Consider the following 14,594-nt stretch of genomic DNA (forward strand, 5'->3'; position numbering starts at 1 on the left):
TGCTTCCTCAGTTGAATCTCCTTAACTTGACGGGGGAGGGGCTTGCCCGAGCAGCCACCCTCCCCAGCCCTATCCCAACTCATACTTATTTTGCATATGAGATCTCTATATCATGAAGATTGTTATCACAGGGTGAAGTTCATCCATTATATTTTAAAATAGGAAGGTTCAAATTACATATTTGAATTGCATCTATGTGCTGGATTCAAATGTCCCCCCCCCTTCCTTTCTCAATTGTGCCCGTCAGCAGCTATTCTAAGGTTGCTGCCAATGGGTGTGACACATTAATTTCTTCTGTGGGGTACACTGGACTCCACAAGGATTCACATTGGGGTGTAGAGTAGGATCTTGATCTGAGGCACCAACCGGCTCAAAGCTTTTGACTGTTCCCAAGATGCTCAGCGCATTCTCCTCTATAACCCCGCTTCCATGAACAGGGAGCTCAGTTTGTAGTTGGTGCCTTCAGTAGCAGGCCACTTAACAGGGGCCTGCCTCAGGCAGCCTATTCTTAGCTATTAATTTTGACAAGAAAATAAGAACTTTTTTTATGAGAATCTACAAGGGCTGCAGCAGGCTAGGTCTAATAGACATCTTTACTGCAGCTTCATCACTCCCAGCGGCGCTGTATACTCCCGTGCCCTGGTTGCTGGGTCACTGCAGCGGAGGCTCCGGTTTCTTCCTAAGGTCAGTCACACACGCACCGCCCTTCCGGATCACGAGGCCGCTGATGAAGGGGAGCGTGGCCGTAGGGGGTGGACCGTGTGCGCACTGGCGTGGACACTGATTACTGGGCAGCCGCTCCACGAGCCACCAGGTACAGTTAAGGAGCACAGGTCTGGGGTTTTTTCTCCCATATTAAACCAATTTTGTACTGCCCGCAGCGCATTGTGATAGGTAATAGGGCCTGATTCAGGTTGGATTGCAATCACAGTAAGCGATCCAACTGCAAAAATTGCTAAGAGCATACGCATGTGCCTGCATTTTCTGCGGCACCCCGCAGAGAATGCGATCGCCTCTGCCTGTCAATCGGGGCAGGGGGGGAGAGGGGGGTCAGCAACACTCCATTTCCAAGTCAGGGATGGAGCGGTGCGGGGGCAAGGCTTCAAAATGGGGTCTGCAACGGAGGAGACACAGGGGGCGTGGTCACAGCGGCTGTATGACATCACATTCAGCCGCTGTGATCACAAAAATGGTGGCGGCTTCCTGCGCGCACATACAGTCTGCACCAGCAGGAGGCTACACCATTTTTTATGATCACGCTGAACTGCAGTGCAACTGCAATTACAGATTGGTCAAGAAGGGAGGCGTCATGCTGGGTGGCCATGTCCTGTCACTGTGCAGGAGCCAGCACCGCTCACACACTAGTCCCCGGGTGCAGCCCCCAACCCCCGGGACACCCGGAGCAACAAAATGTAGATTCAGGCCACCAGGCCACGCCCCTACCTATGAAACCATGCCTCCTTTTTACCATTGCGCTGCTTATCTGCGCGCACTGCATTACAATCTCCTTCGCCACCTCTCTGGGTGTCACCAGTGATAGTGACACCTCTGCCATGCTTGTAGCAGCTGGTCCTAAGATCTACGCCTCAAGCCCTGAGTGTTTGCCCTTGTGACTTGTTGATCATCATAGCGAAGCAGATGCTTACAGAAAACTGCAGGGGCTTAGATTGAAAATAAAAAAATATATGGGTATAAGGTAGAGAGGAGCGGGTTCGGTTCTCCGAGAACCGAATTCCCCACGAACTCCACGTGGTTTACACTGGTCCGAGGCAGGCTCAGTTGTTCCCGCCTGACTCGGAAAACCTGAACAAGGGAAAATGTCATCATCCCGCTGTCGGATTCTCGCGAGATTCGGATTTCATATAAAGAGCTGCGCGTTGCCGCCATTTTTACTCGTGCATTGAAGAGGGAGCGGAGAGGACGTGGCTATGTTCTCTCAGTGGAAATCTCAATATCAGTGCTCAGTATCAGTGGTTACTTATTGCTGCTCAGTAATACTAGTAGTGTGTCTCTCCTGCTCAGTGTCAGTTCTCAGTAGTATCCTCATCAGTGCTCAGTATCACTGCTCATTGTCTTGTGCTGCATTGTGGTGCTCAGCATACTACAGTACATTACTAATAGTCCAGTGCTGCATCTTGCTGCTCAGTGTCAGTTCTAGTATCCTCATCAGTGCTCACTATCACTGCTCATTACATTGTGGTGTTCTGTATACTACAGTAACATAGTAATATAGTAACATATAGTAATATAGTTTTTGAGGTTGAAAAGAGGCAAATTGCCCATCGTGTTCAACCTGTTTTAAGTTGTGATGATTCTACATACTTGCTGAATAATGTTTTATGACTAGTTAACTACTACAACTCATGTTACCCCCGGATTAACCATGTTGATATTTTAAGTATTATAACCTTGGATAGCTTTTTCATTCAGAAATGTATCCATTCCTTTTTTAAATCCAATTACAGAGTCCGCCATTACCACCTTCCCTGGCAGGGAATTCCACATCCTGATTGCCCTAACAGTGAAGATCATAGTATCTCACCTGGCAGGTAAGTAGGAGTTGGGCTAGAGCTGTGGAGGATTGCTGCTTGGGCACCCCCTGTCAAGTGAAGGAGATCCAACTGAGGCAGCACAAGGGAACTCTCGAAAGAAGAACAAGGCTAGAGGAAGATCTGAGACAAAGAAATCTGACTTTTACCAGAGCTGACCAGAGGAAAGCACAAACACAGTCCCCCACTACCACAAATAATGCAGTCGAGTTTCCCACATTTGGGGAAATCACAGGGGTCAGCATACCCAGAATGCAATGAATGAACCTCACCCTGGGAGAAAAATCCTCATGACCAAGGTATCTCCTATGCAAAATAAGTATGATTTGGGATAGGGCTGGGGAGGGCCGCTGCTCAGGCACATCTCTGTCAAGTAAAGGAGATTCAACTGAGGCAGCACAAGGGAACTCTCATCTGGGGACAACAACTGCAGGGAGAACACATATTTTCAGATGAACATGGGAGGGCAGAAGGCTGCCTAAAACTGAAGCACCCCCAAACAACGAACCAAATGCAACTACTAGTGCAAGCATTCCTGTGGGAAGGCCTGCAGCAGATGGATTTGCATATGGTGATGTCATCCAAGCAGTGGGTCAAAGTTGGCTTCAACCCTCGTCTGCATATGAAAAGAAAAAAGGGGTGTGCAGGGCATGGCGGCCTTTTGCGGCGCTTGGATGACCCCTAGTTCACATTAAACACCTCCACCCTCCTTCGGTGTGGGGCTCATGTTGGCTATGCCCCAGCCCCTGAAGCATTCAAGCTGATTTCTTGCAGCAGCTGGGCACTGTAACAGCTCCAGAGCTGCTCTGTAAAGCAAGTAAAAGGGTGTGGGCCCTGCAGCACTACCTGTAGTTTGCATTGTGCGTTGGAAGGCACAAAGTAAGCAGATGGGAGAAGTCAGGATAGTGCACAAGGGTATAGAAGGGAGGGGCTCAAGAAAAAAGAAGTGGAAACAGACAGCAAACTAGGCTGGAGAGAGACCTGAGACAAAGAGATCTGAATTATATGAGAGCCGACCAGGGGAAACACAAATTATGCAGTCAAGTTTCCCACATTTGGGGAAATCGCAGGGGCAGCACAGCCAGAGTGCAATGGGTGAGCCTTGCCCTGGGAGAAGCATCTTCATGATCATAGTATCTCACCTGGCAGGTAAGTAGGAGTTGGGCTAGAGCTGGGGAGGGTCGCTGCTCGGGCACCCCCCTGTCAAGTGAAGGAGATCCAACTGAGGCAGCACAAGGGAACTCTCGAAAGAAGAACAAGGCTAGAGGAAGATCTGAGACAAAGAAATCTGACTTTTACCAGAGCTGACCAGAGGAAAGCACAAACACAGTCCCCCACTACCACAAATAATGCAGTTGAGTTTCCCACATTTGGGGAAATCACAGGGGTCAGCATACCCAGAATGCAATGAATGAACCTAACCCTGGGAGAACAATCTTCATGACCATGGTATCTCCTATGCAAAATAAGTATGATTTGGGATAGGGCTGGGGAGGGCCGCTGCTCAGGCACATCTCTGTCAAGTAAAGGAGATTCAACTGAGGCAGCACAAGGGAACTCTCATCTGGGGACAACAACTGCAGGGAGAACACATATTTTCAGATGAACATGGGAGGGCAGAAGGCTGCCTAATACTGAAGCACCCCCAAACAACAAACCAAATGCAACAACTAGTGCAAGCATTCCTGGGGGAAGGCCTGCAGCAGATGGATTTGAATATGGTGATGTCATCCAAGCAGTGGGTCAAAGTTGGCTTCAACCCTCGTCTGCATATGAAAAGAATAAAGGGGTGTGCAGGGCATGGCGGCCTTTTGCGGCGCTTGGATGACCCCTAGTTCGCATTAAACACCTCCACCCTCCTTCGGTGTGGGGCTCATGTTGGCTATGCCCCAGCCCCTGAAGCATTCAAGCTGATTTCTTGCAGCAGCTGGGCACTGTAACAGCTCCAGAGCTGCTCTATAAAGCAAGTAAAAGGGTGTGGGCCCTGCAGCACTACCTGTAGTTTGTATTGTGCGTTGGAAGGCACAAAGTAAGCAGACGGGAGAAGTCAGGATAGTGCACAAGGGTATAGAAGGGAGGGGCTCAAGAAAAAAGAAGTGGAAACAGACAGCAAACTAGGCTGGAGAGAGACCTGAGACAAAGAGATCTGAATTATATGAGAGCCGACCAGGGGAAACACAAATTATGCAGTCAAGTTTCCCACATTTGGGGAAATCGCAGGGGCAGCACACCCAGAGTGCAATGGGTGAGCCTTGCCCTGGGAGAAGCATCTTCATGATCATAGTATCTCACCTGGCAGGTAAGTAGGAGTTGGGCTAGAGCTGGGGAGGGTCGCTGCTCGGGCACCCCCCTGTCAAGTGAAGGAGATCCAACTGAGGCAGCACAAGGGAACTCTCGAAAGAAGAACAAGGCTAGAGGAAGATCTGAGACAAAGAAATCTGACTTTTACCAGAGCTGACCAGAGGAAAGCACAAACACAGTCCCCCACTACCACAAATAATGCAGTTGAGTTTCCCACATTTGGGGAAATCACAGGGGTCAGCATACCCAGAATGCAATGAATTAACCTAACCCTGGGAGAACAATCTTCATGACCATGGTATCTCCTATGCAAAATAAGTATGATTTGGGATAGGGCTGGGGAGGGCCGCTGCTCAGGCACATCTCTGTCAAGTAAAGGAGATTCAACTGAGGCAGCACAAGGGAACTCTCATCTGGGGACAACAACTGCAGGGAGAACACATATTTTCAGATGAACATGGGAGGGCAGAAGGCTGCCTAATACTGAAGCACCCCCAAACAACAAACCAAATGCAACAACTAGTGCAAGCATTCCTGGGGGAAGGCCTGCCGCAGATGGATTTGCATATGGTGATGTCATCCAAGCAGTGGGTCAAAGTTGGTTCAAACACCTTTGCAAAGTTCTATAAGTTTGATACCCTGGCTGAGGAGGACCTCCTGTTTGCTCAATCGGTGCTGCAAAGTCATCCGCACTCTCCTGCCCGTTTGGGAGCTTTGGTATAATCCCCATGGTCCTTACGGAGTCCCCAGCATCCTCTAGGACGTAAGAGAAAATAAGATTTTAAACCTACCGGTAAATCTTTTTCTCGTAGTCCGTAGAGGATGCTGGGTGCCCGTCCCAAGTGCGGTCTACTTCTGCAAGACTTGTATATAGTTATTGCTTACATAAGGGTTATATGTTAGTTTTCATCGGTCTTGGACTGATGCTATGTTGTTTTCATACTGTTAACTGGGTAGTATATCACAAGTTATACGGTGTGATTGGTGTGGCTGGTATGAATCTTGACCTTGGATTAACAAAAATCCTTTCCTTGTACTGTCCGTCTCCTCTGGGCACAGTTTCTCTAACTGAGGTATGGAGGAGGGGCATAGAGGGAGGAGCCAGTGCACACCCAGATCTAAAGTCTTTCTTAAAGTGCCCATGTCTGCTGCGGAGCCCGTCTATCCCCCATGGTCCTTACGGAGTCCCCATCATCCTCTACGGACTACGAGAAAAAAAAATTACCGGTAGGTTTAAAATGTTATTTTTTTCTCTGCAACCCACTGCTAAATTGTGCTTCCTAGCTGTTTTTTATAAAATCACTTAATTAAATCTAACTCTGATTACGTCAGAGAAGGCCAGGTACCCTACACCATAAGAGGGGGTTTGAAATTTTGACTTGTCTACTTAAAGATCACCAAAATCTGATGACAAGGTCAATTACATCCCTGGGTGGGATTGAACCACCAACCTTTTGGTTAATAGCCCATGTAAGTGCAAGAAATCCTGAAGCACTCACTCATCATGGGAAAGTACCAATGTGTTTCTTACAAAAATTCTCCAGATTATTGACTTTTTAAAGTTTTTCTAGGAAACGTTCTAGATGAATGCTTATTAGCCTTTGTCAGTATTGACTTTCGCAAGGTGTCTCTGTGGCGCAATCGGTTAGCATGTTTGGCTATTAACCAAAAGGTTGGTGGTTCAATCCCACCCAGGGATGTAATTGACCTTGTAATCAGATTTTGGTGATCTTTAAGTAGACAAGTCAAAATTTCAAAAACCCCCCTTATGGTGTAGGGTACCTGGCCTTCTCTGATGTAATCAGAGTTAGATTTGATTAAGTGATTTTATAAAAAAACAGCTAGGAAGCACAATTTAGCAGTGAGTTGCAGAGAAAAAAAATTATGCTGGCAGAAAAGTCCAATTGAGTGATTAAACAGCTCTTCATTTTCTGATTTTATGTTTATGCTAACAAATTTGCTCTCTGAAAAGTGTCCACAAAGCCAAGTCTCTGATTAACACCTTTGTAGGAATGGTTTTTCACCTATTACTGAATTAAACTTGCTTCATTGGAAAGGCATCAAAGATGCATCCTCATTTCAATGTCTACTGAAATAATACAGGTTGACACCAGGAAACGTCACTGCATCCTTGCTGCTTCCTCATGGGGAAGTCTGTTTAATGTGAAAACAAGGTGATATCTAATCAGCACACAGGTAAGGAATTAAGAAAATCTTTCTTTATGGGTGAAGATGTTTCTCACAAATTGTTGTCCCAATGCATCATTGAAATTCAAGATGGAAGATGATTTTCATATATCACTTGTACATTTTGCATTGCTCTTCTGGTGACAATGTAGTTTGTTTTTGTCAATTACCATTTCAGTAATAGGGTAAAGAAAATTAAGTGGATTTTTTAAAGAAAACAATGCTGTCAATATACTATTAAAACAAATTAAAATGATAAAAGTTATTGTACTTTAAGTAAAAATAAAAGTGCCAAAATATCAATCCCAGTTTTTGATTACTTTAATTATAAAAAAAAAAATGCACATAGCAGAGGATAGTTTCGATCAATCGACCTCTGGGTTATGGGCCCAGCATGCTTCCATTGCACTACTCTGCTGCTCATGGAAGTGTCAGAGATCCTGAAGACTAAATTGATTAAAGGCCTTAAAGTACTGGACTATAAGGAAAGACTTACTAGGCTGAATATTTATACACTAGAAAAGAGGTGCCTAAGAGGAGATATTATTAATATCTTCAAATATGTAAAGATACATAACAAAGAGTTATCAGAGGAATTATTTATTAAAAGAACACGTGGTCACTCGCTGCGACTGGAGGAAAGTTCAGAACGCAATGGAGGAAAGGTTTCTTCACTGTTAGGGCAATCAGGATGTGGAATTCCCTGCCAGGGAAGGTGGTAATGGCGGACTCTGTAATTGGATTTAAAAAAGGAATGGATACATTTCTGAATGAAAAAGCTATCCAAGGTTATAATACTTAAAATATCAACATGGTTAATCCGGGGGTAACATGAGTTATAGTAGCTAACTAGTCATAAAACATTATTCAGCAAGTATGTAGAATCATCACAACTTAAAACAGGTTGAACACGATGGGCAATTTGCCTCTATTCAACCTCAAAAACTATGTTACTATATTACTATGTTATTGTAGTATACAGAACACCACAATGCAATGAGCAGTGATAGTGAGCACTGATGAGGATACTAGAACTGACACTGAGCAGCAAGATGCAGCACTGGACTATTAGTAATGTACTGTATTATGCTGAGCAACACAATGCAGCACAAGACAATGAACAGTGATACTGAGCACTGATGAGGATACTACTGAGAACTGACACTGAGCAGGAGAGACACACTACTAGTATTACTGAGCAGCAATAAGTAACCACTGATACTGAGCACTGATATTGAGATTTCCACTGAGAGAACATAGCCACGTCCTCTCCGCTCTCTCTTCAATGCACGAGTAAAAATGGCAGCAACGCGCAGCTCTTTATATGGAATCCGAATCTCGCGAGAATCCGACAGCGGGATGATGACATTTTCCCTTGTTCAGGTTTTCCGAGTCAGGCGGGAACAACCGAGCCTGCCTCGGACCAGTGTAAACCACGTGGAGTTCGTGGGGAATTCGGTTCTCGGAGAACCGAACCCGCTCCTCTCTACCTTATACCCTATCAATTTTTTTATTTTCAATCTAAGCCCCTGCAGTTTTCTGTAAGCATCTGCTTCGCTATGATGATCAACAAGTCACAAGGGCAAACACTCAGGGTTTGAGGCGTAGATCTTAGGACCAGCTGCTACAAGCATGGCAGAGGTGTCACTATCACTGGTGACACCCAGAGAGGTGGCGAGGGAGATTGTAATGCAGTGCGCGCAGATAAGCAGTGCAATGGTAAAAAGGAGGCATGGTTTCATAGGTAGGGGCGTGGCCTGGTGGCCTGAATCTACATTTTGTTGCTCCGGGTGTCCCGGGGGTTGGGGGCTGCACCCGGGGACTAGTGTGTGAGCGGTGCTGGCTCCTGCAAAGTGACAGGGCATGGCCACCCAGCATGACGCCTCCCTTCTTGACCATGCTGTAATTGCAGTCGCACTGCAGTTCAGCGTGATCATAAAAAATGGTGTAGGCTCCTGCTGGTGCAGACTGTATGTGCGCGCAGGAAGCCGCCACCATTTTTGTGATCACAGCGGCTGAATGTGATGTCATACAGTCGCTGTGACCACGCCCCCTGTGTCTCCTCCGTTGCAGACCCCATTTTGAAGCCTTGCCCCCGCACCGCTCCATCCCTGACTTGGAAATGGAGTGTTGCTGACCCACCTCTCCCCCCCTTCCCCGCCCCGATTGACAGGCAGAGGCGATCACATTCTCTGCGGGGTGCCGCAGAAAATGCAGGCACATGCGTATGCTCTTAGCAATTTTTGCAGTTGGATCGCTTATTGTGATTGCAATCCAACCTGAATCAGGCCCTATTACCTATCACAATGCGCTGCGGGCAGTACAAAATTGGGTTAATATAGGAGAAAAACCCCCAGACCTGTGCTCCTTAACTGTACCTGGTGGCTAGTGGAGCGGCTGCCCAGTAATCAGTGTCCACCGCAGTGCGCACACGGCCCACCCCCTACGGCCTCGCTCCCCTTCAGCAGCGGCCTCGTGATCCGGAAGGGTGGTGTGTGTGTGACTGACCTTAGGATGAAACCGGAGCCTCCGCTGCAGTGACCCAGCAACCAGGGCATGGGAGTATACAGCGCCGCTGGGAGTGATGAAGCTGCAGTAAAGATGTCTATTAGACCTAGCCTGCTGCAGCCCTTGTAGATTCTCATAAAACAAGTTCTTCTTTTCTTGTCAAAATTAATAGCTAAGAATAGGCTGCCTGAGGCAGGCCCCTGTTAATTGGCCTGCTACTGAAGGCACCAACTACAAACTGAGCTCCCTGTTCATGGAAGCGGGGTTATAGAGGAGAATGCACTGAGCTTCTTGGGAACAGTCAAAAGCTTTGAGCCGGTTGGTGCCTCAGATCAAGATCCTACTCTACACCCCAATGTGAATCCTTGTGGAGTCCAGTGTACCCCACAGAAGAAATTAATGTGTCACACCCATTGGCAGCAACCTTAGAATAGCTGCTGACGGGCACAATTGAGAAAGGAAGGGGGGGGGACATTTGAATCCAGCACATAGATGCAATTCAAATATGTAATTCGTACCTTCCTATTTTAAAATATAATGGATGAACCTCACCCTGTGAGAACAATCTTCATGATCAAGAGATCTCATATGCAAAATAAATATGAGTTGGGATAGGGCTGGGGAGGGCTGCTCGGGCAGCACCTCCCCCGTCAAGTTAAGGAGATTCAACTGAGGAAGCACAAGGGAACTCTCGTCTGGGGACAACAACTGCAGGGAGACCACATCTTTTCAGATGAACATGGGAGGGCGGAAGGCTGCCTAATACTGAAGCACCATATGCAACAACTAGTACAAGCATTCCTGGGGGAAGGTCTGCAGCAGACGGATTTGCATACGGTGATGTTATCCAAGCAGTGGGCCAAAGTTGACTGGAACCCTCATCTGCATATGAAAAGAGAAAAGGGGCATGCAGGGCATGGCGGCCTTTTGCAGTGCTTGGATGACCCCTAGTTCACATTAAACACCCCCACCCTCCTTTGGTGTGGGGCTCATGTTGGCCATGCCCCATCCCCTGAAGCATTCAAGCTGATTTCTTGCAGCAGCTGGGCACTGTAACAGCTCCAGAGCTGTTCTGTAAGGCAAGTAAAAGGGTGTGGGCCCTGCAGCACCACCTGTAGTTCGCATTGTGCGTTGGAAGGCACAAAGTAAGCAGACGGGAGGAGAAGTCAGGATAGTGCGCAAGGGCATTATTTTCTCTTAGTCCGTAGAGGATGCTGGGGTCACATTAAGAACCATGGGGTATAGACGGGATCCGCAAGAGACATGGGCACTTTAAGACTTTCAAAGGGTGTGAACTGGCTCCTCCCTCTATGCCCCTCCTCCAGACTCCAGTTATAGGAACTGTGCCCAGGGAGACGGACATTTCGAGGAAAGGATTTATTGTTAAACTAAGGTGAGCATCTTACCAGCTCACACCTTAAACATGCCGCAGAACGTGGCATTCAACAGAACACAAGCCAACGGCATGAACAATTGCAGCAAAAAGCTGACCAGAACCATAACACAACATGTGTATAACCACAAGTAATAACTGCAGACACAGTATGGACTGGGACGGGTGCCCAGCATCCTCTACAGACTAAGAGAAAAGGATTTACCGGTAGGTATTAAAATCCTATTTTCTCATACGACCTAGAGGATGCTGGGGTCACATTAAGAACCATGGGGTTATACCAAAGCTCTTGAACGGGTGGGAGAGTGCGTACGACTCTGCAGCACCGAATGACCCAACTTAAGGTTATCATCAGCCAAGGTATCAAACTTGTAAAACTTAGCAAAAGTGTTTACTAAATAGCTGCTCGGCAAAGTTGCAATGCCGAGACTCCCCGACCAGCTGCCAAGGATGAACCCACCTTTCTAGTAGAATGGGTCTTCACCTACTTCAGTAACGGCAATCCTGCCGTGGAACGAGCATGCTGAATCTTACCACAGATCCAGCGCATAATGGTCTGCATGGAAGCAGGACACCAAATCCTGTTGGGAGCATACAGGACAAACAGAGCCTCTGTTTTCCTAATCTGAACCGTTCTGGTGACATACATTTTCAAAGTTCTGACCACAGCCAGAGACTTTGACTCAACGAAGGTGTCAGTGGCCAAAGGCACCATGTGGAAAGATGAACCACCTTCGGCAGAAATTGTTGACGTGTCCTCAATTCTGCTCTATCTTCATGAAAGATCAAATAAAGGCTCTTGTGATACTGCATGGTTTGTACTGTTTTCCATGTGCTCCCAGACCTTTAAGCAAGTAGCATGGTCAAGAAAGTTCTGTTTGAAAAGAAACAACATTTACTGTCATTGTTATGCAAATAAACTTACATTAAAGCTAACAAGAAAGCACACTCGTTCTGTCTTTAAACTGATAAAAGAAACCCCAATAATATGGGGCATGCAAAAATTGAGATAAAACTCAGTTTTGCTCCTCTCCACGGAAATCTTTAATAAAAGGCGAAATATTTGTTAGTTCTGAAGAGAAACCAGAGCATGACCAAGATGCCACCTGTCGCCTGAGTGCCATGCCAGCAGTTCTCATTCAGCTGAAAGTGAGCACCCAATTTGAATGAAAGAAAGCAGATTTCTCACCAGGCTTCCCCTTGCTATAAACATGGTTTGTACTCTTTTCTATGTGCTCCCAGATCTTTCAAGCAATTAGTATAGTCAAGAAAGTTCTGTTTGAAAAGAAACAAACATTTACTGTCATTTCTATGCAAATGAGCTTACATTAAAGCACACTCGTTCTATCTTTAAACCGATAAAAGAAACCCCAATAAGACGGAGCATGCAAAAATTGAGATAAAACTCAGTTTTGCTCCTCTCCACGGAAATCTTTAGTAAAAGGCGAAAGATCTGTTCGTTTTGAAGAGAAACCAGAGCATGACCAAGATTCCACCTGTCGCCTGAGTGCCATGCCAGCAATCCTCATTCAGCTCAAAGTGAGCACCCAATTTGAAAGAAAGAAAGCAGATTTCTCACCAGGCTTCCCCTTGCTATAAACATGGTTTGTACTCTTTTCCATGTGCTCCCAGATCTTTCAAGCAATTAGTGTGGTCAAGAAAGTTCTGTTTGAAAAGAAACAAACATTTACTGTCATTTCTATGCAAATGAGCTTACATTAAAGCACACTCGTTCTATCTTTAAACCGATAAAATAAAATCCCAATAAGATGGGGCATGCAAAAATTGAGATAAAACTCAGTTTTGCTCCTCTCCACGGAAATCTTTAGTAAAAGGCGAAAGATTTGTTCGTTCTGAAGAGAAACCAGAACATGACCAAGATTCCACCTGTCGCCTGAGTGCCATGCCAGCAGTCCTCATTCAGCTCAAAGTGAGCACCCAATTTGAAAGAAAGAAAGCAGATTTCTCACCAGGCTTCCCCTTGCTATAAACATGGTTTGTACTCTTTTCCATGTGCTCCCAGATCTTTCAAGCATTTAGTATAGTCAAGAAAGTTCTGTTTGAAAAGAAACAAACATTTACTGTCATTTCTATGCAAATGAGCTTACATTAAAGCACACTCGTTCTATCTTTAAACCGATAAAAGAAACCCCAATAAGACGGAGCATGCAAAAATTGAGATAAAACTCAGTTTTGCTCCTCTCCACGGAAATCTTTAGTAAAAGGCGAAAGATCTGTTCGTTTTGAAGAGAAACCAGAGTATGACTAAGATTCCACCTGTCGCCTGAGTGCCATGCCAGCAGTCCTCATTCAGCGCAAAGTGAGCACCCAATTTGAAAGAAAGAAAGCAGATTTCTCACCAGGCTTCCCCTTGCTATAAGCATGGTTTGTACTCTTTTCCATGTGCTCCCAGATCTTTCAAGCAATTAGAATGGTCAAGAAAGTTCTGCTTGAAAAGAAACAGACATTTATAGTCATTGTTATGCAAATAAACTTACATTAAAGCTAACAAGAAACTGATAAAAGAAACCCCAATAATATGGGGCATGCAAAAATTGAGATAAAACTCAGTTTTGCTCCTCTCCACAGAAATCTTTAATAAAAGGCGAAAGATTTGTTCGTTCTGAAGAGAAACCAGAGCATGACCAAGATTCCACCTGTCGCCTAAATGCTGTGCCAGCAGTCCTCATTCAGATCAAAGTGAGCGCCCAACTTGAAAGTAAGCAGATTTCTCACCTGGCTTCTCCTTGCTATAAGCATGGTTTGTACTGTATTCCATGTGCTCCCAGATCTTTCAAGCAAGTAGCATGGTCAAGAAAGTTCTGTTTGAAAAGAAACAAACATTTACTGTCATTTCTATGCAAATGAGCTTACATTAAAGCACACTCATTCTATCTTTTAACCGATAAAAGAAACCCCAAAAAGATGGGGCATGCAAAAATTGAGATAAAACTCGGTTTTGCTCCTCTCCACGGAAATCTTTAATAAAAGGCGAAAGATTTGTTCGTTCTGAAGAGAAACCAGAGCATGACCAAGATTTTTATCTGAAAATATGTGTTCTCCCTGCAGTTGTTGTCCCCAGATGAGAGTTCCCTTGTGCTGCCTCAGTTGAATCTCCTTTACTTGACAGAGATGTGCCTGAGCAGCGGCCCTCCCCAGCCCTATCCCAAATCATACTTATTTTGCATAGGAGATACCATGGTCATGAAGATTGTTCTCCCAGGGTGAGGTTCATTCATTGCATTCTGGGTATGCTGACCCCTGTGATTTTCCCAAATGTGGGAAACTCGCTTTTATACCCTTGTGCACTATCCTGACTTCTCCTCCTGTCTGCTTACTTTGTGCCTTCCAATGCACAATGCAAACTACAGGTAGTGCTGCAGGGCCCACACCCTTTTACTTGCCTTACAGAGCAGCTCTGGAGCTGATACAGTGCCAAGCTGCTGCAAGAAATCAGCTTGAATGCTTCAGGGGATGGGGCATGGCCAACATGAGCCCCACACCGAAGGAGGGTGGGGGTGTTTAATGCGAACTAAGGGTCATCCAAGCGCCGCAAAAGGCCGCCATGCCCTGCATACCCCTTTTCTCTTTTCATATGCAGATGAGGGTTCCAGCCAACTTTGGCCCACTGCTTGGATGACATCACCGTATGCAAA

General features: G+C 45.9%; 10 non-coding genes and 3 pseudogenes across 10 annotated transcripts; 2 read left to right on the forward strand and 11 right to left on the reverse strand.

Annotated features, from left to right (window-relative positions):
• Positions 1-2,708: 2,708 nt before the first annotated feature.
• LOC135042433 (U1 spliceosomal RNA) lies at positions 2,709-2,872 on the reverse strand. Its single transcript, XR_010235555.1, has one exon. It is a non-coding gene; the product is annotated as a U1 spliceosomal RNA (small nuclear RNA).
• Positions 2,873-3,564: 692 nt separating this feature from the next.
• LOC135042488 (U1 spliceosomal RNA) lies at positions 3,565-3,706 on the reverse strand (annotated as a pseudogene).
• A 152-nt stretch (positions 3,707-3,858) lies between these two features.
• On the reverse strand, positions 3,859-4,022 carry LOC135042540 (U1 spliceosomal RNA). The gene has a single exon (XR_010235643.1). It is a non-coding gene; the product is annotated as a U1 spliceosomal RNA (small nuclear RNA).
• Positions 4,023-4,714: 692 nt separating this feature from the next.
• LOC135042471 (U1 spliceosomal RNA) lies at positions 4,715-4,856 on the reverse strand (annotated as a pseudogene).
• A 152-nt stretch (positions 4,857-5,008) lies between these two features.
• Positions 5,009-5,172, reverse strand: LOC135042554 (U1 spliceosomal RNA). Its single transcript, XR_010235657.1, has one exon. It is a non-coding gene; the product is annotated as a U1 spliceosomal RNA (small nuclear RNA).
• A 1,304-nt stretch (positions 5,173-6,476) lies between these two features.
• On the forward strand, positions 6,477-6,550 carry TRNAN-AUU (transfer RNA asparagine (anticodon AUU)). Its single transcript has one exon. It is a non-coding gene; the product is annotated as a tRNA-Asn (tRNA).
• A 5,364-nt stretch (positions 6,551-11,914) lies between these two features.
• Positions 11,915-12,030, reverse strand: LOC135042544 (U5 spliceosomal RNA). Its single transcript, XR_010235647.1, has one exon. It is a non-coding gene; the product is annotated as a U5 spliceosomal RNA (small nuclear RNA).
• A 274-nt stretch (positions 12,031-12,304) lies between these two features.
• Positions 12,305-12,420, reverse strand: LOC135042531 (U5 spliceosomal RNA). Its single transcript, XR_010235635.1, has one exon. It is a non-coding gene; the product is annotated as a U5 spliceosomal RNA (small nuclear RNA).
• A 275-nt stretch (positions 12,421-12,695) lies between these two features.
• Positions 12,696-12,811, reverse strand: LOC135042523 (U5 spliceosomal RNA). Its single transcript, XR_010235627.1, has one exon. It is a non-coding gene; the product is annotated as a U5 spliceosomal RNA (small nuclear RNA).
• A 274-nt stretch (positions 12,812-13,085) lies between these two features.
• LOC135042521 (U5 spliceosomal RNA) lies at positions 13,086-13,201 on the reverse strand. The gene has a single exon (XR_010235625.1). It is a non-coding gene; the product is annotated as a U5 spliceosomal RNA (small nuclear RNA).
• A 264-nt stretch (positions 13,202-13,465) lies between these two features.
• On the reverse strand, positions 13,466-13,581 carry LOC135042538 (U5 spliceosomal RNA). The gene has a single exon (XR_010235641.1). It is a non-coding gene; the product is annotated as a U5 spliceosomal RNA (small nuclear RNA).
• Positions 13,582-13,851: 270 nt separating this feature from the next.
• Positions 13,852-13,967, reverse strand: LOC135042529 (U5 spliceosomal RNA). The gene has a single exon (XR_010235633.1). It is a non-coding gene; the product is annotated as a U5 spliceosomal RNA (small nuclear RNA).
• Positions 13,968-14,111: 144 nt separating this feature from the next.
• Positions 14,112-14,239, forward strand: LOC135042509 (U1 spliceosomal RNA; annotated as a pseudogene).
• Positions 14,240-14,594: the final 355 nt, after the last annotated feature.

The sequence above is a fragment of the Pseudophryne corroboree genome, unplaced genomic scaffold (genome assembly GCF_028390025.1).
Source record: "Pseudophryne corroboree isolate aPseCor3 unplaced genomic scaffold, aPseCor3.hap2 scaffold_829, whole genome shotgun sequence".
Lineage (NCBI taxonomy): Eukaryota > Metazoa > Chordata > Amphibia > Anura > Myobatrachidae > Pseudophryne > Pseudophryne corroboree.